Source organism: Crinia signifera, chromosome 9 (genome assembly GCF_055691185.1).
Source record: "Crinia signifera chromosome 9, ASM5569118v1, whole genome shotgun sequence".
NCBI lineage: Eukaryota > Metazoa > Chordata > Amphibia > Anura > Myobatrachidae > Crinia > Crinia signifera.
This window is the reverse complement of record NC_139225.1, coordinates 55829616-55851450: the sequence shown is the minus strand read 5'-3', so window position 1 is coordinate 55851450 and position 21835 is coordinate 55829616. Positions and strand designations below refer to the sequence as shown.

Here is a 21835-nt window from a genome sequence, read left to right as displayed (position 1 = left end):
GAAAGCCAATATAGTTAGGAAACTTTTTTATTAGCTTACCTGGTTATAGAAGTAGAAGAGGGCAAAAAAGTGCCAGTATCTCAGCTACAGCCATACCACATTGGATACGCCCAATCTCGTCTGATCTTGGAAGCTAAGCAGTGTTGGGCCTGGTTAGTACTTGGGTGGGAGACCACATGGGAACACCAGGTGCTGTAGGTTTTTTCCCATTAATGGCAAATTGTTTTTATTCTCTTGCTATTTAAATTGGAAACTTTTTATTTTTATTGCCAATACAGACATTTGGGACAGGTCAAACAGACACAATAGCCATCACCTAAAAACTTACCACACTGTTTAGGCCCAATTCCAACTGCTTTTGGGAGCTAAACAGTGTTGAGCCTCTTTAGTAGTTTAATTTGAGACCACCTGCTAATATCATGTCCTGTAGGTCTTTTTACATTACCATCACATGATTTTTTTCAGTAAGCCAATATAGTTAGGAAACTTTTTTATTAGCTTACCTGGTTATAGAAGTAGAAGAGGGCAAAAAAGTGCCTGTATCTCACCTACAGCCATACCACATTGGATACGCCCAATCTCGTCTGATCTTGGAAGCTAAGCAGTGTTGGGCCTGGTTAGTACTTGGGTGGGAGACCACATGGGAACACCAGGTGCTGTAGGTTTTTCCCATTACTGGCAAATTGTTTTTATTCTCTAGCTTTTTAAATTGGAAACTTTTTTCTCTTTATTGACAGTACAGACATTTGGAAGAGGTCAAACAGACACAATAGCCATCACCTAAAAACTTACCACACTGTCTAGGCCCAATTCCAACTGCTTTTGGCAGCTAAACAGTGTTGAGCCTCTTTAGTAGTTTAATTTGAGACCACCTGCTAATATCATGTCCTGTAGGTCTTTTTACATTACCAACACATGATTTTTTTCAGTAAGGCAATACAGTTAGGAAACTTTTTTATTAGCTTACCTGGTTATAGAAGTAGAAGAGGGCAAAAAAGTGTCGGTATCTCACCTACAGCCATACCACATTAGATACGCCCAATCTCGTCTGATCTTGGAAGCTAAGCAGTGTTGGGCCTGGTTAGTACTTGGGTGGGAGACCACATGGGAACACCAGGTGCTGTAGGTTTTTTTCCCATTAATGGCAAATTGTTTTTATTCTCTAGCTATTTAAATTGGAAACTTTTTATTTTTATTGCCAATACAGACATTTGGGACAGGTCAAACAGACACAATAGCCATCACCTAAAAACTTACCACACTGTTTAGGCCCAATTCCAACTGCTTTTGGGAGCTAAACAGTGTTGAGCCTCTTTAGTAGTTTAATTTGAGACCACCTGCTAATATCATGTCCTGTAGGTCTTTTTACATTACAACACATGATTTTTTTCAGTAAGCCAATATAGTTAGGAAACTTTTTTATTAGCTTACCTGGTTATAGAAGTAGAAGAGGGCAAAAAAGTGCCTGTATCTCACCTACAGCCATACCACATTGGATACGCCCAATCTCGTCTGATCTTGGAAGCTAAGCAGTGTTGGGCCTGGTTAGTACTTGGGTGGGAGACCACATGGGAACACCAGGTGCTGTAGGTTTTTCCCATTACTGGCAAATTGTTTTTATTCTCTAGCTTTTTAAATTGGAAACTTTTTTCTCTTTATTGCCAGTACAGACATTTGGAAGAAATCAAACAGACACAATAGCCATCACCTAAAAACTTACCACACTGTATAGGCCCAATTCCAACTGCTTTTGGCATCTAAACAGTGTTGAGCCTCTTTAGTAGTTTAATTTGAGACCACCTGCTAATATCATGTCCTGTAGGTCTTTTTACATTACCAACACATGATTTTTTTCAGTAAGCCAATACAGTTAGGAAACTTTTTTATTAGCTTACCTGATTATAGAAGTAGAAGAGGGCAAAAAAGTGCCTGTGTCTCACCTACAGCCATACCACATTGGATACACCCATTCTCGTCTGATCTTGGAAGCTAAGCAGTGTTGGGCCTGTTTAGTACTTGGGTGGGAGACCACATGGGAACACCAGGTGCTGTAGGTTTTTCCCATTACTGGCAAATTGTTTTTATTCTCTAGCTTTTTAAATTGGAAACTTTTTCTTTTTATTGCCAATACAGACATTTGGGAGAGGTCAAACAGACACAATAGCCATCACCTAAAGACTTACCACACTGTTTAGGCCCAATTCCAACTGCTTTTGGCAGCTAAACAGTGTTGAGCTTCTTTAGTAGTTTAATTTGAGACCACCTGCTAATATCATGTCCTGTAGGTCTTTTTACATTACCAACACATGATTTTTTTCAGTAAGCCAATACAGTTAGGAAACATTTTTATTAGCTTACCTGGTTATAGAAGTAGAAGAGGGCAAAAAAGTGCCAGTATCTTACCTACAGCCATACTACATTGGATACGCCCAATCTCGTCTGATCTTGGAAGCTAAACAGTGTTGGGCCTGGTTAGTACTTGGGTGGGAGACCACATGGGAACACCAGGTGCTGTAGGTTTTTTCCCATTACTGGCAAATGGTTTTTATTCTCTTGCTATTTAAATTGGAAACTTTTTATTTTTATTGCCAATACAGACATTTGGGAGAGGTCAAACAGACACAATAGCCATCACCTAAAAACTTACCACACTGTTTAGGCCCAATTCCAACTGCTTTTGGCAGCTGAACAGTGTTGAGCCACTTTAGTAGTTTAATTTGAGACCACCTGCTAATATCATGTCCTGTAGGTCTTTTTACATTACCAACACATGATTTTTTTCAGTAAGCCAATATAGTTAGGAAACTTTTTTATTAGCTTACCTGGTTATAGAAGTAGAAGAGGGCAAAAAAGTGCCTGTATCTCACCTACAGCCATACCACATTGGATACGCCCAATCTCGTCTGATCTTGGAAGCTAAGCAGTGTTGGGCCTGTTTAGTACTTGGGTGGGAGACCACATGGGAACACCAGGTGCTGTAGGTTTTTTCCCATTAATAGCAAATTGTTTTTATTCTCTTGCTATTTAAATTGGAAACTTTTTATTTTTATTGCCAATACAGACATTTGGGACAGGTCAAACAGACACAATAGCCATCACCTAAAAACTTACCACACTGTTTAGGCCCAATTCCAACTGCTTTTGGGAGCTAAACAGTGTTGAGCCTCTTTAGTAGTTTAATTTGAGACCACCTGCTAATATCATGTCCTGTAGGTCTTTTTACATTACCAACACATGATTTTTTTCAGTAAGCCAATATAGTTAGGAAACTTTTTTATTAGCTTACCTGGTTATAGAAGTAGAAGAGGGCAAAAAAGTGCCTGTATCTCACCTACAGCCATACCACATTGGATACGCCCAATCTCGTCTGATCTTGGAAGCTAAGCAGTGTTGGGCCTGGTTAGTACTTGGGTGGGAGACCACATGGGAACACCAGGTGCTGTAGGTTTTTCCCATTAATGGCAAATTGTTTTTATTCTCTTGCTATTTAAATTGGAAACTTTTGATTTTTATTGCCAATACAGACATTTGGGACAGGTCAAACAGACACAATAGCCATCACCTAAAAACTTACCACACTGTTTAGGCCCAATTCCAACTGCTTTGGGAGCTAAACAGTGTTGAGCCTCTTTAGTAGTTTAATTTGAGACCACCTGCTAATATCATGTCCTGTAGGTCTTTTTACATTATCAACACATGATTTTTTTCAGTAAGCCAATATAGTTAGGAAACTTTTTTATTAGCTTACCTGGTTATAGAAGTAGAAGAGGGCAAAAAAGTGCCTGTATCTCACCTACAGCCATACCACATTGGATACGCCCAATCTCGTCTGATCTTGGAAGCTAAGCAGTGTTGGGCCTGGTTAGTACTTGGGTGGGAGACCACATGGGAACACCAGGTGCTGTAGGTTTTTCCCATTACTGGCAAATTGTTTTTATTCTCTAGCTTTTTAAATTGGAAACTTTTTTCTCTTTATTGCCAGTACAGACATTTGGAAGAAATCAAACAGACACAATAGCCATCACCTAAAAACTTACCACACTGTATAGGCCCAATTCCAACTGCTTTTGGCAGCTAAACAGTGTTGAGCCTCTTTAGTAGTTTAATTTGAGACCACCTGCTAATATCATGTCCTGTAGGTCTTTTTACATTACCAACACATGATTTTTTTCAGTAAGCCAATACAGTTAGGAAACTTTTTTATTAGCTTACCTGATTATAGAAGTAGAAGAGGGCAAAAAAGTGCCTGTGTCTCACCTACAGCCATACCACATTGGATACACCCATTCTCGTCTGATCTTGGAAGCTAAGCAGTGTTGGGCCTGTTTAGTACTTGGGTGGGAGACCACATGGGAACACCAGGTGCTGTAGGTTTTTCCCATTACTGGCAAATTGTTTTTATTCTCTAGCTTTTTAAATTGGAAACTTTTTCTTTTTATTGCCAATACAGACATTTGGGAGAGGTCAAACAGACACAATAGCCATCACCTAAAGACTTACCACACTGTTTAGGCCCAATTCCAACTGCTTTTGGCAGCTAAACAGTGTTGAGCCTCTTTAGTAGTTTAATTTGAGACCACCTGCTAATATCATGTCCTGTAGGTCTTTTTACATTACCAACACATGATTTTTTTCAGTAAGCCAATACAGTTAGGAAACATTTTTATTAGCTTACCTGGTTATAGAAGTAGAAGAGGGCAAAAAAGTGCCAGTATCTTACCTACAGCAATACTACATTGGATACGCCCAATCTCGTCTGATCTTGGAAGCTAAACAGTGTTGGGCCTGGTTAGTACTTGGGTGGGAGACCACATGGGAACACCAGGTGCTGTAGGTTTTTTCCCATTACTGGCAAATGGTTTTTATTCTCTTGCTATTTAAATTGGAAACTTTTTATTTTTATTGCCAATACAGACATTTGGGAGAGGTCAAACAGACACAATAGCCATCACCTAAAAACTTACCACACTGTTTAGGCCCAATTCTAACTGCTTTTGGCAGCTGAACAGTGTTGAGCCACTTTAGTAGTTTAATTTGAGACCACCTGCTAATATCATGTCCTGTAGGTCTTTTTACATTACCAACACATGATTTTTTTCAGTAAGCCAATATAGTTAGGAAACTTTTTTATTAGCTTACCTGATTATAGAAGTAGAAGAGGGCAAAAAAGTGCCTGTGTCTCACCTACAACCATACCACATTGGATACACCCATTCTCGTCTGATCTTGGAAGCTAAGCAGTGTTGGGCCTGTTTAGTACTTGGGTGGGAGACCACATGGGAACACCAGGTGCTGTAGGTTTTTCCCAATACTGGCAAATTGTTTTTATTTTCTAGCTTTTTAAATTGGAAACTTTTTTCTCTTTATTGACAGTACAGACATTTGGAAGAGGTCAATCAGACACAATAGCCATCACATCGTCTGATCTTGGACACTAAGCAGTGTTGGGCCTGGTTAGTACTTGGGTGGGAGACCACATGGGAAATCCAGGTGCTGTAGGTTTTTCCCATTACTGGCAAATTGTTTTTATTCTCTAGCTTTATAAATTGGAAACTTTTTTCTCTTTATTGACAGTACAGACATTTAGAAGAGGTCAAACAGACACAATAGCCATCACCTAAAAACTTACCACACTGTTTAGGCCCAATTCCAACTGCTTTTGGCAGCTAAACAGTGTTGAGCCTCTTTAGTAGTTTAATTTGAGACCACCTGCTAATATCATGTCCTGTAGGTCTTTTTACATTACCAACACATGATTTTTTTCAGTAAGGCAATACAGTTAGGAAACTTTTTTATTAGCTTACCTGGTTATAGAAGTAGAAGAGGGCAAAAAAGTGCCAGTATCTCACCTACAGCCATACCACATTGCATATGCCCAATCTCGTCTGATCTTGGAAGCTAAGCAGTGTTGGGCCTGGTTAGTACTTGGGTGGGTGACCACATGGGAACACCAGGTGCTGTAGGTTTTTCCCATTACTGGCAAATTGTTTTTATTCTCTAGCTTTTTAAATTGGAAACTTTTTTCTCTTTATTGACAGTACAGACATTTGGAAGAGGTCAAACAGACACAATAGCCATCACCTAAAAACTTACCACACTGTTTAGGCCCAATTCCAACTGCTTTGGGAGCTAAACAGTGTTGAGCCTCTTTAGTAGTTTAATTTGAGACCACCTGCTAATATCATGTCCTGTAGGTCTTTTTACATTATCAACACATGATTTTTTTCAGAAAGCCAATATAGTTAGGAAACTTTTTTATTAGCTTACCTGGTTATAGAAGTAGAAGAGGGCAAAAAAGTGCCAGTATCTCAGCTACAGCCATACCACATTGGATACGCCCAATCTCGTCTGATCTTGGAAGCTAAGCAGTGTTGGGCCTGGTTAGTACTTGGGTGGGAGACCACATGGGAACACCAGGTGCTGTAGGTTTTTTCCCATTAATGGCAAATTGTTTTTATTCTCTTGCTATTTAAATTGGAAACTTTTTATTTTTATTGCCAATACAGACATTTGGGACAGGTCAAACAGACACAATAGCCATCACCTAAAAACTTACCACACTGTTTAGGCCCAATTCCAACTGCTTTTGGGAGCTAAATAGTGTTGAGCCTCTTTAGTAGTTTAATTTGAGACCACCTGCTAATATCGTGTCCTGTAAGTCTTTTTACATTACCAACACATGATTTTTTCAGTAAGCCAATATAGTTAGGAAACTTTTTTATTAGCTTACCTGGTTATAGAAGTAGAAGAGGGCAAAAAAGTGCCTGTATCTCACCTACAGCCATACCACATTGGATACGCCTAATCTCGTCTGATCTTGAAAGCTAAGCAGTGTTGGGCCTGGTTAGTACTTGGGTGGGAGACCACATGGGAACACCAGGTGCTGTAGGTTTTTTCCCATTAATGGCAAATTGTTTTTATTCTCTTGCTATTTAAATTGGAAACTTTTTATTTTTATTGCCAATACAGACATTTGGGACAGGTCAAACAGACACAATAGCCATCACATAAAAACTTACCACACTGTTTAGGCCCAATTCCAACTGCTTTTGGGAGCTAAACAGTGTTGAGCCTCTTTAGTAGTTTAATTTGAGACCACCTGCTAATATCATGTCCTGTAGGTCTTTTTACATTATCAACACATGATTTTTTTCAGTAAGCCAATATAGTTAGGAAACTTTTTTATTAGCTTACCTGGTTATAGAAGTAGAAGAGGGCAAAAAAGTGCCGGTATCTCACCTACAGCCATACCACATTGGATACGGCCAATCTCGTCTGATCTTGGAAGCTAAGCAGTGTTGGGCCTGGTTAGTACTTGGGTGGGAGACCACATGGGAACACCAGGTGCTGTAGGTTTTTTCCCATTACTGGCAAATGGTTTTTATTCTCTTGCTATTTAAATTGGAAACTTTTTATTTTTATTGCCAATACAGACATTTGGGAGAGGTCAAACAGACACAATAGCCATCACCTAAAAACTTACCACACTGTTTAGGCCCAATTCCAACTGCTTTTGGCAGCTGAACAGTGTTGAGCCACTTTAGTAGTTTAATTTGAGACCACCTGCTAATATCATGTCCTGTAGGTCTTTTTACATTACCAACACATGATTTTTTTCAGTAAGCCAATATAGTTAGGAAACTTTTTTATTAGCTTACCTGGTTATAGAAGTAGAAGAGGGCAAAAAAGTGCCTGTATCTCACCTACAGCCATACCACATTGGATACGCCCAATCTCGTCTGATCTTGGAAGCTAAGCAGTGTTGGGCCTGTTTAGTACTTGGGTGGGAGACCACATGGGAACACCAGGTGCTGTAGGTTTTTTCCCATTAATAGCAAATTGTTTTTATTCTCTTGCTATTTAAATTGGAAACTTTTTATTTTTATTGCCAATACAGACATTTGGGACAGGTCAAACAGACACAATAGCCATCACCTAAAAACTTACCACACTGTTTAGGCCCAATTCCAACTGCTTTTGGGAGCTAAACAGTGTTGAGCCTCTTTAGTAGTTTAATTTGAGACCACCTGCTAATATCATGTCCTGTAGGTCTTTTTACATTACCAACACATGATTTTTTTCAGTAAGCCAATATAGTTAGGAAACTTTTTTATTAGCTTACCTGGTTATAGAAGTAGAAGAGGGCAAAAAAGTGCCTGTATCTCACCTACAGCCATACCACATTGGATACGCCCAATCTCGTCTGATCTTGGAAGCTAAGCAGTGTTGGGCCTGGTTAGTACTTGGGTGGGAGACCACATGGGAACACCAGGTGCTGTAGGTTTTTCCCATTAATGGCAAATTGTTTTTATTCTCTTGCTATTTAAATTGGAAACTTTTGATTTTTATTGCCAATACAGACATTTGGGACAGGTCAAACAGACACAATAGCCATCACCTAAAAACTTACCACACTGTTTAGGCCCAATTCCAACTGCTTTGGGAGCTAAACAGTGTTGAGCCTCTTTAGTAGTTTAATTTGAGACCACCTGCTAATATCATGTCCTGTAGGTCTTTTTACATTATCAACACATGATTTTTTTCAGTAAGCCAATATAGTTAGGAAACTTTTTTATTAGCTTACCTGGTTATAGAAGTAGAAGAGAGCAAAAAAGTGCCTGTATCTCACCTACAGCCATACCACATTGGATACGCCCAATCTCGTCTGATCTTGGAAGCTAAGCAGTGTTGGGCCTGGTTAGTACTTGGGTGGGAGACCACATGGGAACACCAGGTGCTGTAGGTTTTTCCCATTACTGGCAAATTGTTTTTATTCTCTAGCTTTTTAAATTGGAAACTTTTTTCTCTTTATTGCCAGTACAGACATTTGGAAGAAATCAAACAGACACAATAGCCATCACCTAAAAACTTACCACACTGTATAGGCCCAATTCCAACTGCTTTTGGCAGCTAAACAGTGTTGAGCCTCTTTAGTAGTTTAATTTGAGACCACCTGCTAATATCATGTCCTGTAGGTCTTTTTACATTACCAACACATGATTTTTTTCAGTAAGCCAATACAGTTAGGAAACTTTTTTATTAGCTTACCTGATTATAGAAGTAGAAGAGGGCAAAAAAGTGCCTGTGTCTCACCTACAGCCATACCACATTGGATACACCCATTCTCGTCTGATCTTGGAAGCTAAGCAGTGTTGGGCCTGTTTAGTACTTGGGTGGGAGACCACATGGGAACACCAGGTGCTGTAGGTTTTTCCCATTACTGGCAAATTGTTTTTATTCTCTAGCTTTTTAAATTGGAAACTTTTTCTTTTTATTGCCAATACAGACATTTGGGAGAGGTCAAACAGACACAATAGCCATCACCTAAAGACTTACCACACTGTTTAGGCCCAATTCCAACTGCTTTTGGCAGCTAAACAGTGTTGAGCCTCTTTAGTAGTTTAATTTGAGACCACCTGCTAATATCATGTCCTGTAGGTCTTTTTACATTACCAACACATGATTTTTTTCAGTAAGCCAATACAGTTAGGAAACATTTTTATTAGCTTACCTGGTTATAGAAGTAGAAGAGGGCAAAAAAGTGCCAGTATCTTACCTACAGCAATACTACATTGGATACGCCCAATCTCGTCTGATCTTGGAAGCTAAACAGTGTTGGGCCTGGTTAGTACTTGGGTGGGAGACCACATGGGAACACCAGGTGCTGTAGGTTTTTTCCCATTACTGGCAAATGGTTTTTATTCTCTTGCTATTTAAATTGGAAACTTTTTATTTTTATTGCCAATACAGACATTTGGGAGAGGTCAAACAGACACAATAGCCATCACCTAAAAACTTACCACACTGTTTAGGCCCAATTCTAACTGCTTTTGGCAGCTGAACAGTGTTGAGCCACTTTAGTAGTTTAATTTGAGACCACCTGCTAATATCATGTCCTGTAGGTCTTTTTACATTACCAACACATGATTTTTTTCAGTAAGCCAATATAGTTAGGAAACTTTTTTATTAGCTTACCTGATTATAGAAGTAGAAGAGGGCAAAAAAGTGCCTGTGTCTCACCTACAACCATACCACATTGGATACACCCATTCTCGTCTGATCTTGGAAGCTAAGCAGTGTTGGGCCTGTTTAGTACTTGGGTGGGAGACCACATGGGAACACCAGGTGCTGTAGGTTTTTCCCAATACTGGCAAATTGTTTTTATTTTCTAGCTTTTTAAATTGGAAACTTTTTTCTCTTTATTGACAGTACAGACATTTGGAAGAGGTCAATCAGACACAATAGCCATCACATCGTCTGATCTTGGACACTAAGCAGTGTTGGGCCTGGTTAGTACTTGGGTGGGAGACCACATGGGAAATCCAGGTGCTGTAGGTTTTTCCCATTACTGGCAAATTGTTTTTATTCTCTAGCTTTATAAATTGGAAACTTTTTTCTCTTTATTGACAGTACAGACATTTAGAAGAGGTCAAACAGACACAATAGCCATCACCTAAAAACTTACCACACTGTTTAGGCCCAATTCCAACTGCTTTTGGCAGCTAAACAGTGTTGAGCCTCTTTAGTAGTTTAATTTGAGACCACCTGCTAATATCATGTCCTGTAGGTCTTTTTACATTACCAACACATGATTTTTTTCAGTAAGGCAATACAGTTAGGAAACTTTTTTATTAGCTTACCTGGTTATAGAAGTAGAAGAGGGCAAAAAAGTGCCGGTATCTCACCTACAGCCATACCACATTGCATATGCCCAATCTCGTCTGATCTTGGAAGCTAAGCAGTGTTGGGCCTGGTTAGTACTTGGGTGGGTGACCACATGGGAACACCAGGTGCTGTAGGTTTTTCCCATTACTGGCAAATTGTTTTTATTCTCTAGCTTTTTAAATTGGAAACTTTTTTCTCTTTATTGACAGTACAGACATTTGGAAGAGGTCAAACAGACACAATAGCCATCACCTAAAAACTTACCACACTGTTTAGGCCCAATTCCAACTGCTTTGGGAGCTAAACAGTGTTGAGCCTCTTTAGTAGTTTAATTTGAGACCACCTGCTAATATCATGTCCTGTAGGTCTTTTTACATTATCAACACATGATTTTTTTCAGAAAGCCAATATAGTTAGGAAACTTTTTTATTAGCTTACCTGGTTATAGAAGTAGAAGAGGGCAAAAAAGTGCCAGTATCTCAGCTACAGCCATACCACATTGGATACGCCCAATCTCGTCTGATCTTGGAAGCTAAGCAGTGTTGGGCCTGGTTAGTACTTGGGTGGGAGACCACATGGGAACACCAGGTGCTGTAGGTTTTTTCCCATTAATGGCAAATTGTTTTTATTCTCTTGCTATTTAAATTGGAAACTTTTTATTTTTATTGCCAATACAGACATTTGGGACAGGTCAAACAGACACAATAGCCATCACCTAAAAACTTACCACACTGTTTAGGCCCAATTCCAACTGCTTTTGGGAGCTAAATAGTGTTGAGCCTCTTTAGTAGTTTAATTTGAGACCACCTGCTAATATCGTGTCCTGTAAGTCTTTTTACATTACCAACACATGATTTTTTCAGTAAGCCAATATAGTTAGGAAACTTTTTTATTAGCTTACCTGGTTATAGAAGTAGAAGAGGGCAAAAAAGTGCCTGTATCTCACCTACAGCCATACCACATTGGATACGCCTAATCTCGTCTGATCTTGAAAGCTAAGCAGTGTTGGGCCTGGTTAGTACTTGGGTGGGAGACCACATGGGAACACCAGGTGCTGTAGGTTTTTTCCCATTAATGGCAAATTGTTTTTATTCTCTTGCTATTTAAATTGGAAACTTTTTATTTTTATTGCCAATACAGACATTTGGGACAGGTCAAACAGACACAATAGCCATCACATAAAAACTTACCACACTGTTTAGGCCCAATTCCAACTGCTTTTGGGAGCTAAACAGTGTTGAGCCTCTTTAGTAGTTTAATTTGAGACCACCTGCTAATATCATGTCCTGTAGGTCTTTTTACATTATCAACACATGATTTTTTTCAGTAAGCCAATATAGTTAGGAAACTTTTTTATTAGCTTACCTGGTTATAGAAGTAGAAGAGGGCAAAAAAGTGCCGGTATCTCACCTACAGCCATACCACATTGGATACGGCCAATCTCGTCTGATCTTGGAAGCTAAGCAGTGTTGGGCCTGGTTAGTACTTGGGTGGGAGACCACATGGGAACACCAGGTGCTGTAGGTTTTTTCCCATTAATGGCAAATTGTTTTTATTCTCTTGCTATTTAAATTGGAAACTTTTTATTTTTATTGCCAATACAGACATTTGGGACAGGTCAAACAGACACAATAGCCATCACCTAAAAACTTACCACACTGTTTAGGCCCAATTCCAACTGCTTTTGGGAGCTAAACAGTGTTGAGCCTCTTTAGTAGTTTAATTTGAGACCACCTGCTAATATCATGTCCTGTAGGTCTTTTTACATTACCATCACATGATTTTTTTCAGTAAGCCAATATAGTTAGGAAACTTTTTTATTAGCTTACCTGGTTATAGAAGTAGAAGAGGGCAAAAAAGTGCTTGTATCTCACCTACAGCCATACCACATTGGATACGCCCAATCTCGTCTGATCTTGGAAGCTAAGCAGTGTTGGGCCTGGTTAGTACTTGTGTGGGAGACCACATGGGAACACCAGGTGCTGTAGGTTTTTCCCATTACTGGCAAATTGTTTTTATTCTCTAGCTTTTTAAATTGGAAACTTTTTTCTCTTTATTGACAGTACAGACATTTGGAAGAGGTCAAACAGACACAATAGCCATCACCTAAAAACTTACCACACTGTCTAGGCCCAATTCCAACTGCTTTTGGCAGCTAAACAGTGTTGAGCCTCTTTAGTAGTTTAATTTGAGACCACCTGCTAATATCATGTCCTGTAGGTCTTTTTACATTACCAACACATGATTTTTTTCAGTAAGGCAATACAGTTAGGAAACTTTTTTATTAGCTTACCTGGTTATAGAAGTAGAAGAGGGCAAAAAAGTGTCGGTATCTCACCTACAGCCATACCACATTAGATACGCCCAATCTCGTCTGATCTTGGAAGCTAAGCAGTGTTGGGCCTGGTTAGTACTTGGGTGGGAGACCACATGGGAACACCAGGTGCTGTAGGTTTTTCCCATTACTGGCAAATTGTTTTTATTCTCTAGCTTTTTAAATTGGAAACTTTTTTCTCTTTATTGCCAGTACAGACATTTGGAAGAAATCAAACAGACACAATAGCCATCACCTAAAAACTTACCACACTGTATAGGCCCAATTCCAACTGCTTTTGGCAGCTAAACAGTGTTGAGCCTCTTTAGTAGTTTAATTTGAGACCACCTGCTAATATCATGTCCTGTAGGTCTTTTTACATTACCAACACATGATTTTTTTCAGTAAGCCAATACAGTTAGGAAACATTTTTATTAGCTTACCTGGTTATAGAAGTAGAAGAGGGCAAAAAAGTGCCAGTATCTTACCTACAGCCATACTACATTGGATACGCCCAATCTCGTCTGATCTTGGAAGCTAAACAGTGTTGGGCCTGGTTAGTACTTGGGTGGGAGACCACATGGGAACACCAGGTGCTGTAGGTTTTTTCCCATTACTGGCAAATGGTTTTTATTCTCTTGCTATTTAAATTGGAAACTTTTTATTTTTATTGCCAATACAGACATTTGGGAGAGGTCAAACAGACACAATAGCCATCACCTAAAAACTTACCACACTGATTAGGCCCAATTCCAACTGCTTTTGGCAGCTGAACAGTGTTGAGCCACTTTAGTAGTTTAATTTGAGACCACCTGCTAATATCATGTCCTGTAGGTCTTTTTACATTACCAACACATGATTTTTTTCAGTAAGCCAATATAGTTAGGAAACTTTTTTATTAGCTTACCTGGTTATAGAAGTAGAAGAGGGCAAAAAAGTGCCTGTATCTCACCTACAGCCATACCACATTGGATACGCCTGATCTTGGAAGCTAAGCAGTGTTGGGCCTGTTTAGTACTTGGGTGGGAGACCACATGGGAACACCAGGTGCCGTAGGTTTTTTCCCATTAATAGCAAATTGTTTTTATTCTCTTGCTATTTAAATTGGAAACTTTTTGTTTTTATTGCCAATACAGACATTTGGGACAGGTCAAACAGACACAATAGCCATCACCTAAAAACTTACCACACTGTTTAGGCCCAATTCCAACTGCTTTTGGGAGCTAAACAGTGTTGAGCCTCTTTAGTAGTTTAATTTGAGACCACCTGCTAATATCATGTCCTGTAGGTCTTTTTACATTACCAACACATGATTTTTTTCAGTAAGCCAATATAGTTAGGAAACTTTTTGGTACTTATGTAATATCTGGGCTCCCGTTTTTCTTATGAGACCGCGTCCCCTCGCGGGGCTCGCTGCGCTCGCCACGCTTCGGGCACGGTGGCTCGCTGCGCTCGCCACACTATATAAAATCAACTCCATGCGTAGTTGGATAGTAGGGGTATGAAAAAATGGGGTGCATTTAACATGGGAGCCCAGATAATACATAAGTACCAACTTTTTTATTAGCTTACCTGGTTATAGAAGTAGAAGAGGGCAAAAAAGTGCCTGTATCTCACCTACAGCCATACCACATTGGATACGCCCAATCTCGTCTGATCTTGGAAGCTAAGCAGTGTTGGGCCTGGTTAGTACTTGGGTGGGAGACCACATGGGAACACCAGGTGCTGTAGGTTTTTTCCCATTAATGGCAAATTGTTTTTATTCTCTTGCTATTTAAATTGGAAACTTTTTATTTTTATTGCCAATACAGACATTTGGGACAGGTCAAACAGACACAATAGCCATCACCTAAAAACTTACCACACTGTTTAGGCCCAATTCCAACTGCTTTTGGGAGCTAAACAGTGTTGAGCCTCTTTAGTAGTTTAATTTGAGACCACCTGCTAATATCATGTCCTGTAGGTCTTTTTACTTTACCAACACATGATTTTTTTCAGTAAGCCAATATAGTTAGGAAACTTTTTTATTAGCTTACCTGGTTATAGAAGTAGAAGAGGGCAAAAAAGTGCCTGTATCTCACCTACAGCCATACCACATTGGATACGCCCAATCTCGTCTGATCTTGGAAGCTAAGCAGTGTTGGGCCTGGTTAGTACTTGGGTGGGAGACCACATGGGAACACCAGGTGCTGTAGGTTTTTCCCATTACTGGCAAATTGTTTTTATTCTCTAGCTTTTTAAATTGGAAACTTTTTTCTCTTTATTGCCAGTACAGACATTTGGAAGAAATCAAACAGACACAATAGCCATCACCTAAAAACTTACCACACTGTATAGGCCCAATTCCAACTGCTTTTGGCAGCTAAACAGTGTTGAGCCTCTTTAGTAGTTTAATTTGAGACCACCTGCTAATATCATGTCCTGTAGGTCTTTTTACATTATCAACACATGATTTTTTTCAGTAAGCCAATATAGTTAGGAAACTTTTTTATTAGCTTACCTGGTTATAGAAGTAGAAGAGGGCAAAAAAGTGCCTGTATCTCACCTACAGCCATACCACATTGGATACGCCTAATCTCGTCTGATCTTGGAAGCTAAACAGTGTTGGGCCTGGTTAGTACTTGGGTGGGAGACCACATGGGAAAACCAGGTGCTGTAGGTTTTTTCCCATTACTGGCAAATGGTTTTTATTCTCTTGCTATTTAAATTGGAAACTTTTTATTTTTATTGCCAATACAGACATTTGGGAGAGGTCAAACAGACACAATAGCCATCACCTAAAAACTTACCACACTGTTTAGGCCCAATTCTAACTGCTTTTGGCAGCTGAACAGTGTTGAGCCACTTTAGTAGTTTAATTTGAGACCACCTGCTAATATCATGTCCTGTAGGTCTTTTTACATTACCAACACATGATTTTTTTCAGTAAGCCAATATAGTTAGGAAACTTTTTTATTAGCTTACCTGGTTATAGAAGTAGAAGAGGGCAAAAAAGTGCCTGTATCTCACCTACAGCCATACCACATTGGATACGCCCAATCTCGTCTGATCTTGGAAGCTAAGCAGTGTTGGGCCTGGTTAGTACTTGGGTGGGAGACCACATGGGAACACCAGGTGCTGTAGGTTTTTCCCAATACTGGCAAATTGTTTTTATTTTCTAGCTTTTTAAATTGGAAACTTTTTTCTCTTTATTGACAGTACAGACATTTGGAAGAGGTCAATCAGACACAATAGCCATCACATCGTCTGATCTTGGACGCTAAGCAGTGTTGGGCCTGGTTAGTACTTGGGTGGGAGACCACATGGGAAAACCAGGTGCTGTAGGTTTTTCCCATTACTGGCAAATTGTTTTTATTCTCTAGCTTTATAAATTGGAGACTTTTTTCTCTTTATTGACAGTAAAGACATTTAGAAGAGGTCAAACAGACACAATAGCCATCACCTAAAAACTTACCACACTGTTTAGGCCCAATTCCAACTGCTTTTGGCAGCTAAACAGTGTTGAGCCTCTTTAGTAGTTTAATTTGAGACCACCTGCTAATATCATGTCCTGTAGGTCTTTTTACATTACCAACACATGATTTTTTTCAGTAAGGCAATACAGTTAGGAAACTTTTTTATTAGCTTACCTGGTTATAGAAGTAGAAGAGGGCAAAAAAGTGCCGGTATCTCACCTACAGCCATACCACATTGCATATGCCCAATCTCGTCTGATCTTGGAAGCTAAGCAGTGTTGGGCCTGGTTAGTACTTGGGTGGGAGACCACATGGGAACACCAGGTGCTGTAGGTTTTTCCCAATACTGGCAAATTGTTTTTATTTTCTAGCTTTTTAAATTGGAAACTTTTTTCTCTTTATTGACAGTACAGACATTTGGAAGAGGTCAATCAGACACAATAGCCATCACATCGTCTGATCTTGGACGCTAAGCAGTGTTGGGCCTGGTTAGTACTTGGGTGGGAGACCACATGGGAAAACCAGGTGCTGTAGGTTTTTCCCATTACTGGCAAATTGTTTTTATTCTCTAGCTTTATAAATTGGAGACTTTTTTCTCTTTATTGACAGTAAAGACATTTAGAAGAGGTCAAACAGACACAATAGCCATCACCTAAAAACTTACCACACTGTTTAGGCCCAATTCCAACTGCTTTTGGCAGCTAAACAGTGTTGAGCCTCTTTAGTAGTTTAATTTGAGACCACCTGCTAATATCATGTCCTGTAGGTCTTTTTACATTACCAACACATGATTTTTTTCAGTAAGGCAATACAGTTAGGAAACTTTTTTATTAGCTTACCTGGTTATAGAAGTAGAAGAGGGCAAAAAAGTGCCGGTATCTCACCTACAGCCATACCACATTGCATATGCCCAATCTCGTCTGATCTTGGAAGCTAAGCAGTGTTGGGCCTGGTTAGTACTTGGTTGGGTGACCACATGGGAACACCAGGTGCTGTAGGTTTTTCCCATTACTGGCAAATTGTTTTTATTCTCTAGCTTTTTAAATTGGAAACTTTTTTCTCTTTATTGACAGTACAGACATTTGGAAGAGGTCAAACAGACACAATAGCCATCACCTAAAAACTTACCACACTGTTTAGGCCCAATTCCAACTGCTTTTGGCATCTAAACAGTGTTGAGCCTCTTTAGTAGTTCAATTTGAGACCACCTGCTAATATCATGTCCTGTAGGTCTTTTTACATTACCAACACATGATTTTTTTCAGTAAGGCAATACAGTTAGGAAACTTTTTTATTAGCTTACCTGGTTATAGAAGTAGAAGAGGGCAAAAAAGTGCCGGTATCTCACCTACAGCCATACCACATTGCATATGCCCAATCTCGTCTGATCTTGGAAGCTAAGCAGTGTTGGGCCTGGTTAGTACTTGGGTGGGTGACCACATGGGAACACCAGGTGCTGTAGGTTTTTCCCATTACTGGGAAATTGTTTTTATTCTCTAGCTTTTTAAATTGGAAACTTTTTTCTCTTTATTGACAGTACAGACATTTGGAAGAGGTCAAACAGACACAATAGCCATCACCTAAAAACTTACCACACTGTTTAGGCCCAATTCCAACTGCTTTTGGCATCTAAACAGTGTTGAGCCTCTTTAGTAGTTCAATTTGAGACCACCTGCTAATATCATGTCCTGTAGGTCTTTTTACATTACCAACACATGATTTTTTTCAGTAAGGCAATACAGTTAGGAAACTTTTTTATTAGCTTACCTGGTTATAGAAGTAGAAGAGGGCAAAAAAGTGCCGGTATGTCACCTACAGCCATACCACATTGGATACGCCGAATCTCGTCTGATGTTGGAAGCTAAGCAGTGTTGGGCCTGGTTAGTACTTGAGTGGGAGACCACATGGGAACGCCAGGTGCTGTAGGTTTTTTCCATTAATGGCAAATTGTTTTTATTCTCTTGCTATTTAAATTGGAAACTTTTTATTTTTATTGCCAATACAGACATTTGGGACAGGTCAAACAGACACAATAGCCATCACCTAAAAATTTAACACACTGTTTAGGCCCAATTCCAACTGCTTTTGGCATCTAAACAGTGTTGAGCCTCTTTAGTAGTTCAATTTGAGACCACCTGCTAATATCATGTCCTGTAGGTCTTTTTACATTACCAACACATGATTTTTTTCAGTAAGCCAATATAGTTAGGAAACTTTTTTATTAGCTTACCTGGTTATAGAAGTAGAAGAGGGCAAAAAAGTGCTAGTATCTTACCTACAGCCATACTACATTGGATACGTCCAATCTCGTCTGATCTTGGAAGCTAAACAGTGTTGGGCCTGGTTAGTACTTGGGTGGGAGACCACATGGGAACACCAGGTGCTGTAGGTTTTTTCCCATTACTGGCAAATGGTTTTTATTCTCTTGCTATTTAAATTGGAAACTTTTTATTTTTATTGCCAATACAGACATTTGGGAGAGGTCAAACAGACACAATAGCCATCACCTAAAAACTTACCACACTGTTTAGGCCCAATTCTAACTGCTTTTGGCAGCTGAACAGTGTTGAGCCACTTTAGTAGTTTAATTTGAGACCACCTGCTAATATCATGTCCTGTAGGTCTTTTTACATTACCAACACATGATTTTTTTCAGTAAGCCAATATAGTTAGGAAACTTTTTTATTAGCTTACCTGGTTATAGAAGTAGAAGAGGGCAAAAAAGTGCCTGTATCTCACCTACAGCCATACCACATTGGATACGCCCAATCTCGTCTGATCTTGGAAGCTAAGCAGTGTTGGGCCTGGTTAGTACTTGGGTGGGAGACCACATGGGAACACCAGGTGCTGTAGGTTTTTCCCAATACTGGCAAATTGTTTTTATTTTCTAGCTTTTTAAATTGGAAACTTTTTTCTCTTTATTGACAGTACAGACATTTGGAAGAGGTCAATCAGACACAATAGCCATCACATCGTCTGATCTTGGACGCTAAGCAGTGTTGGGCCTGGTTAGTACTTGGGTGGGAGACCACATGGGAAAACCAGGTGCTGTAGGTTTTTCCCATTACTGGCAAATTGTTTTTATTCTCTAGCTTTATAAATTGGAGACTTTTTTCTCTTTATTGACAGTACAGACATTTAGAAGAGGTCAAACAGACACAATAGCCATCACCTAAAAACTTACCACACTGTTTAGGCCCAATTCTAACTGCTTTTGGCAGCTGAACAGTGTTGAGCCACTTTAGTAGTTTAATTTGAGACCACCTGCTAATATCATGTCCTGTAGGTCTATTTACATTACCAACACATGATTTTTTTCAGTAAGCCAATATAGTTAGGAAACTTTTTTTATTAGCTTACCTGGTTATAGAAGTAGAAGAGGGCAAAAAAGTGCCTGTATCTCACCTACAGCCATACCACATTGGATACGCCCAATCTCGTCTGATCTTGGAAGCTAAGCAGTGTTGGGCCTGGTTAGTACTTGGGTGGGAGACCACATGGGAACACCAGGTGCTGTAGGTTTTTCCCATTAATGGCAAATTGTTTTTATTCTCTTGCTATTTAAATTGGAAACTTTTTATTTTTATTGCCAATACAGACATTTGGGACAGGTCAAACAGACACAATAGCCATCACCTAAAAACTTACCACACTGTTTAGGCCCAATTCCAACTGCTTTGGGAGCTAAACAGTGTTGAGCCTCTTTAGTAGTTTAATTTGAGACCACCTGCTAATATCATGTCCTGTAGGTCTTTTTACATTATCAACACATGATTTTTTTCAGTAAGCCAATATAGTTAGGAAACTTTTTTATTAGCTTACCTGGTTATAGAAGTAGAAGAGGGCAAAAAAGTGCCTGTATCTCACCTACAGCCATACCACATTGGATACGCCCAATCTCGTCTGATCTTGGAAGCTAAGCAGTGTTGGGCCTGGTTAGTACTTGGGTGGGAGACCACATGGGAACACCAGGTGCTGTAGGTTTTTCCCATTACTGGCAAATTGTTTTTATTCTCTAGCTTTTTAAATTGGAAACATTTTTTTCTCTTTATTGACAGTACAGACATTTGGAAGAGGTCAATCAGACACAATAGCCATCACATCGTCTGATCTTGGACGCTAAGCAGTGTTGGGCCTGGTTAGTACTTGGGTGGGAGACCACATGGGAAAACCAGGTGCTGTAGGTTTTTCCCATTACTGGCAAATTGTTTTTATTCTCTAGCTTTATAAATTGGAGACTTTTTTCTCTTTATTGACAGTACAGACATTTAGAAGAGGTCAAACAGACACAATAGCCATCACCTAAAAACTTTCCACACTGTTTAGGCCCAATTCCAACTGCTTTTGGCAGCTAAACAGTGTTGAGCCTCTTTAGTAGTTTAATTTGAGACCACCTGCTAATATTATGTCCTGTAGGTCTTTTTACATTACCAACACATGATTTTTTTCAGTAAGGCAATACAGTTAGGAAACTTTTTTATTAGCTTACCTGGTTATAGAAGTAGAAGAGGGCAAAAAAGTGCCGGTATCTCACCTACAGCCATACCACATTGCATATGCCCAATCTCGTCTGATCTTGGAAGCTAAGCAGTGTTGGGCCTGGTTAGTACTTGGTTGGGTGACCACATGGGAACACCAGGTGCTGTAGGTTTTTCCCATTACTGGCAAATTGTTTTTATTCTCTAGCTTTTTAAATTGGAAACTTTTTTCTCTTTATTGACAGTACAGACATTTGGAAGAGGTCAAACAGACACAATAGCCATCACCTAAAAACTTACCACACTGTTTAGGCCCAATTCCAACTGCTTTTGGCATCTAAACAGTGTTGAGCCTCTTTAGTAGTTCAATTTGAGACCACCTGCTAATATCATGTCCTGTAGGTCTTTTTACATTACCAACACATGATTTTTTTCAGTAAGGCAATACAGTTAGGAAACTTTTTTATTAGCTCACCTGGTTATAGAAGTAGAAGAGGGCAAAAAAGTGCCGGTATCTCACCTACAGCCATACCACATTGCATATGCCCAATCTCGTCTGATCTTGGAAGCTAAGCAGTGTTGGGCCTGGTTAGTACTTGGGTGGGTGACCACATGGGAACACCAGGTGCTGTAGGTTTTTCCCATTACTGGCAAATTGTTTTTATTCTCTAGCTTTTTAAATTGGAAACTTTTTTCTCTTTATTGACAGTACAGACATTTGGAAGAGGTCAAACAGACACAATAGCCATCACCTAAAAACTTACCACACTGTTTAGGCCCAATTCCAACTGCTTTTGGCATCTAAACAGTGTTGAGCCTCTTTAGTAGTTCAATTTGAGACCACCTGCTAATATCATGTCCTGTAGGTCTTTTTACATTACCAACACATGATTTTTTTCAGTAAGGCAATACAGTTAGGAAAC

The 21835-nt window shown here is 39.5% G+C and overlaps 42 non-coding genes and 2 pseudogenes across 42 annotated transcripts; all 44 read left to right on the top strand.

Moving 5' to 3' along the window:
- Window positions 1-82: 82 nt before the first annotated feature.
- Window positions 83-201, top strand: LOC146038282 (5S ribosomal RNA). Its single transcript, XR_014461886.1, has one exon. It is a non-coding gene; the product is annotated as a 5S ribosomal RNA (ribosomal RNA).
- A 345-nt stretch (window positions 202-546) lies between these two features.
- Window positions 547-665, top strand: LOC146037896 (5S ribosomal RNA). The gene has a single exon (XR_014461533.1). It is a non-coding gene; the product is annotated as a 5S ribosomal RNA (ribosomal RNA).
- A 345-nt stretch (window positions 666-1010) lies between these two features.
- LOC146038299 (5S ribosomal RNA) lies at window positions 1011-1129 on the top strand. Its single transcript, XR_014461901.1, has one exon. It is a non-coding gene; the product is annotated as a 5S ribosomal RNA (ribosomal RNA).
- Window positions 1130-1474: 345 nt separating this feature from the next.
- LOC146037884 (5S ribosomal RNA) lies at window positions 1475-1593 on the top strand. The gene has a single exon (XR_014461522.1). It is a non-coding gene; the product is annotated as a 5S ribosomal RNA (ribosomal RNA).
- Window positions 1594-1938: 345 nt separating this feature from the next.
- Window positions 1939-2057, top strand: LOC146038746 (5S ribosomal RNA). Its single transcript, XR_014462312.1, has one exon. It is a non-coding gene; the product is annotated as a 5S ribosomal RNA (ribosomal RNA).
- A 344-nt stretch (window positions 2058-2401) lies between these two features.
- Window positions 2402-2520, top strand: LOC146038480 (5S ribosomal RNA). Its single transcript, XR_014462068.1, has one exon. It is a non-coding gene; the product is annotated as a 5S ribosomal RNA (ribosomal RNA).
- A 345-nt stretch (window positions 2521-2865) lies between these two features.
- LOC146037927 (5S ribosomal RNA) lies at window positions 2866-2984 on the top strand. Its single transcript, XR_014461561.1, has one exon. It is a non-coding gene; the product is annotated as a 5S ribosomal RNA (ribosomal RNA).
- A 345-nt stretch (window positions 2985-3329) lies between these two features.
- LOC146037871 (5S ribosomal RNA) lies at window positions 3330-3448 on the top strand. Its single transcript, XR_014461510.1, has one exon. It is a non-coding gene; the product is annotated as a 5S ribosomal RNA (ribosomal RNA).
- Window positions 3449-3791: 343 nt separating this feature from the next.
- LOC146037859 (5S ribosomal RNA) lies at window positions 3792-3910 on the top strand. The gene has a single exon (XR_014461499.1). It is a non-coding gene; the product is annotated as a 5S ribosomal RNA (ribosomal RNA).
- A 345-nt stretch (window positions 3911-4255) lies between these two features.
- On the top strand, window positions 4256-4374 carry LOC146038745 (5S ribosomal RNA). The gene has a single exon (XR_014462311.1). It is a non-coding gene; the product is annotated as a 5S ribosomal RNA (ribosomal RNA).
- A 344-nt stretch (window positions 4375-4718) lies between these two features.
- LOC146038928 (5S ribosomal RNA) lies at window positions 4719-4837 on the top strand. Its single transcript, XR_014462477.1, has one exon. It is a non-coding gene; the product is annotated as a 5S ribosomal RNA (ribosomal RNA).
- Window positions 4838-5182: 345 nt separating this feature from the next.
- LOC146039253 (5S ribosomal RNA) lies at window positions 5183-5301 on the top strand. Its single transcript, XR_014462775.1, has one exon. It is a non-coding gene; the product is annotated as a 5S ribosomal RNA (ribosomal RNA).
- A 546-nt stretch (window positions 5302-5847) lies between these two features.
- Window positions 5848-5966, top strand: LOC146038045 (5S ribosomal RNA). The gene has a single exon (XR_014461669.1). It is a non-coding gene; the product is annotated as a 5S ribosomal RNA (ribosomal RNA).
- Window positions 5967-6310: 344 nt separating this feature from the next.
- Window positions 6311-6429, top strand: LOC146038281 (5S ribosomal RNA). Its single transcript, XR_014461885.1, has one exon. It is a non-coding gene; the product is annotated as a 5S ribosomal RNA (ribosomal RNA).
- A 344-nt stretch (window positions 6430-6773) lies between these two features.
- LOC146038758 (5S ribosomal RNA) lies at window positions 6774-6892 on the top strand. Its single transcript, XR_014462323.1, has one exon. It is a non-coding gene; the product is annotated as a 5S ribosomal RNA (ribosomal RNA).
- Window positions 6893-7237: 345 nt separating this feature from the next.
- Window positions 7238-7356, top strand: LOC146038547 (5S ribosomal RNA). The gene has a single exon (XR_014462130.1). It is a non-coding gene; the product is annotated as a 5S ribosomal RNA (ribosomal RNA).
- A 345-nt stretch (window positions 7357-7701) lies between these two features.
- LOC146037926 (5S ribosomal RNA) lies at window positions 7702-7820 on the top strand. Its single transcript, XR_014461560.1, has one exon. It is a non-coding gene; the product is annotated as a 5S ribosomal RNA (ribosomal RNA).
- Window positions 7821-8165: 345 nt separating this feature from the next.
- LOC146037847 (5S ribosomal RNA) lies at window positions 8166-8284 on the top strand. The gene has a single exon (XR_014461488.1). It is a non-coding gene; the product is annotated as a 5S ribosomal RNA (ribosomal RNA).
- A 343-nt stretch (window positions 8285-8627) lies between these two features.
- On the top strand, window positions 8628-8746 carry LOC146037834 (5S ribosomal RNA). Its single transcript, XR_014461477.1, has one exon. It is a non-coding gene; the product is annotated as a 5S ribosomal RNA (ribosomal RNA).
- A 345-nt stretch (window positions 8747-9091) lies between these two features.
- Window positions 9092-9210, top strand: LOC146038744 (5S ribosomal RNA). The gene has a single exon (XR_014462310.1). It is a non-coding gene; the product is annotated as a 5S ribosomal RNA (ribosomal RNA).
- A 344-nt stretch (window positions 9211-9554) lies between these two features.
- On the top strand, window positions 9555-9673 carry LOC146038926 (5S ribosomal RNA). Its single transcript, XR_014462476.1, has one exon. It is a non-coding gene; the product is annotated as a 5S ribosomal RNA (ribosomal RNA).
- A 345-nt stretch (window positions 9674-10018) lies between these two features.
- On the top strand, window positions 10019-10137 carry LOC146039252 (5S ribosomal RNA). The gene has a single exon (XR_014462774.1). It is a non-coding gene; the product is annotated as a 5S ribosomal RNA (ribosomal RNA).
- Window positions 10138-10683: 546 nt separating this feature from the next.
- LOC146038043 (5S ribosomal RNA) lies at window positions 10684-10802 on the top strand. The gene has a single exon (XR_014461668.1). It is a non-coding gene; the product is annotated as a 5S ribosomal RNA (ribosomal RNA).
- Window positions 10803-11146: 344 nt separating this feature from the next.
- On the top strand, window positions 11147-11265 carry LOC146038280 (5S ribosomal RNA). The gene has a single exon (XR_014461884.1). It is a non-coding gene; the product is annotated as a 5S ribosomal RNA (ribosomal RNA).
- Window positions 11266-11609: 344 nt separating this feature from the next.
- LOC146038757 (5S ribosomal RNA) lies at window positions 11610-11728 on the top strand. The gene has a single exon (XR_014462322.1). It is a non-coding gene; the product is annotated as a 5S ribosomal RNA (ribosomal RNA).
- A 345-nt stretch (window positions 11729-12073) lies between these two features.
- LOC146038546 (5S ribosomal RNA) lies at window positions 12074-12192 on the top strand. Its single transcript, XR_014462129.1, has one exon. It is a non-coding gene; the product is annotated as a 5S ribosomal RNA (ribosomal RNA).
- A 345-nt stretch (window positions 12193-12537) lies between these two features.
- Window positions 12538-12656, top strand: LOC146038047 (5S ribosomal RNA). The gene has a single exon (XR_014461671.1). It is a non-coding gene; the product is annotated as a 5S ribosomal RNA (ribosomal RNA).
- Window positions 12657-13001: 345 nt separating this feature from the next.
- On the top strand, window positions 13002-13120 carry LOC146038297 (5S ribosomal RNA). The gene has a single exon (XR_014461900.1). It is a non-coding gene; the product is annotated as a 5S ribosomal RNA (ribosomal RNA).
- Window positions 13121-13465: 345 nt separating this feature from the next.
- Window positions 13466-13584, top strand: LOC146038479 (5S ribosomal RNA). Its single transcript, XR_014462067.1, has one exon. It is a non-coding gene; the product is annotated as a 5S ribosomal RNA (ribosomal RNA).
- Window positions 13585-13929: 345 nt separating this feature from the next.
- Window positions 13930-14038, top strand: LOC146039830 (5S ribosomal RNA; annotated as a pseudogene).
- Window positions 14039-14594: 556 nt separating this feature from the next.
- On the top strand, window positions 14595-14713 carry LOC146037822 (5S ribosomal RNA). Its single transcript, XR_014461465.1, has one exon. It is a non-coding gene; the product is annotated as a 5S ribosomal RNA (ribosomal RNA).
- Window positions 14714-15058: 345 nt separating this feature from the next.
- On the top strand, window positions 15059-15177 carry LOC146037810 (5S ribosomal RNA). Its single transcript, XR_014461454.1, has one exon. It is a non-coding gene; the product is annotated as a 5S ribosomal RNA (ribosomal RNA).
- A 345-nt stretch (window positions 15178-15522) lies between these two features.
- Window positions 15523-15641, top strand: LOC146038347 (5S ribosomal RNA). Its single transcript, XR_014461946.1, has one exon. It is a non-coding gene; the product is annotated as a 5S ribosomal RNA (ribosomal RNA).
- Window positions 15642-15986: 345 nt separating this feature from the next.
- On the top strand, window positions 15987-16105 carry LOC146037798 (5S ribosomal RNA). Its single transcript, XR_014461443.1, has one exon. It is a non-coding gene; the product is annotated as a 5S ribosomal RNA (ribosomal RNA).
- A 546-nt stretch (window positions 16106-16651) lies between these two features.
- LOC146038278 (5S ribosomal RNA) lies at window positions 16652-16770 on the top strand. The gene has a single exon (XR_014461882.1). It is a non-coding gene; the product is annotated as a 5S ribosomal RNA (ribosomal RNA).
- A 546-nt stretch (window positions 16771-17316) lies between these two features.
- LOC146038304 (5S ribosomal RNA) lies at window positions 17317-17435 on the top strand. The gene has a single exon (XR_014461906.1). It is a non-coding gene; the product is annotated as a 5S ribosomal RNA (ribosomal RNA).
- Window positions 17436-17780: 345 nt separating this feature from the next.
- LOC146038041 (5S ribosomal RNA) lies at window positions 17781-17899 on the top strand. The gene has a single exon (XR_014461666.1). It is a non-coding gene; the product is annotated as a 5S ribosomal RNA (ribosomal RNA).
- Window positions 17900-18244: 345 nt separating this feature from the next.
- On the top strand, window positions 18245-18363 carry LOC146039640 (5S ribosomal RNA; annotated as a pseudogene).
- Window positions 18364-18707: 344 nt separating this feature from the next.
- LOC146039125 (5S ribosomal RNA) lies at window positions 18708-18826 on the top strand. Its single transcript, XR_014462658.1, has one exon. It is a non-coding gene; the product is annotated as a 5S ribosomal RNA (ribosomal RNA).
- A 345-nt stretch (window positions 18827-19171) lies between these two features.
- Window positions 19172-19290, top strand: LOC146037786 (5S ribosomal RNA). Its single transcript, XR_014461432.1, has one exon. It is a non-coding gene; the product is annotated as a 5S ribosomal RNA (ribosomal RNA).
- Window positions 19291-19837: 547 nt separating this feature from the next.
- LOC146037774 (5S ribosomal RNA) lies at window positions 19838-19956 on the top strand. The gene has a single exon (XR_014461421.1). It is a non-coding gene; the product is annotated as a 5S ribosomal RNA (ribosomal RNA).
- Window positions 19957-20299: 343 nt separating this feature from the next.
- On the top strand, window positions 20300-20418 carry LOC146037762 (5S ribosomal RNA). Its single transcript, XR_014461410.1, has one exon. It is a non-coding gene; the product is annotated as a 5S ribosomal RNA (ribosomal RNA).
- A 548-nt stretch (window positions 20419-20966) lies between these two features.
- On the top strand, window positions 20967-21085 carry LOC146038303 (5S ribosomal RNA). Its single transcript, XR_014461905.1, has one exon. It is a non-coding gene; the product is annotated as a 5S ribosomal RNA (ribosomal RNA).
- A 345-nt stretch (window positions 21086-21430) lies between these two features.
- LOC146038040 (5S ribosomal RNA) lies at window positions 21431-21549 on the top strand. Its single transcript, XR_014461665.1, has one exon. It is a non-coding gene; the product is annotated as a 5S ribosomal RNA (ribosomal RNA).
- The last annotated feature ends 286 nt before the right edge of the window (window positions 21550-21835 follow it).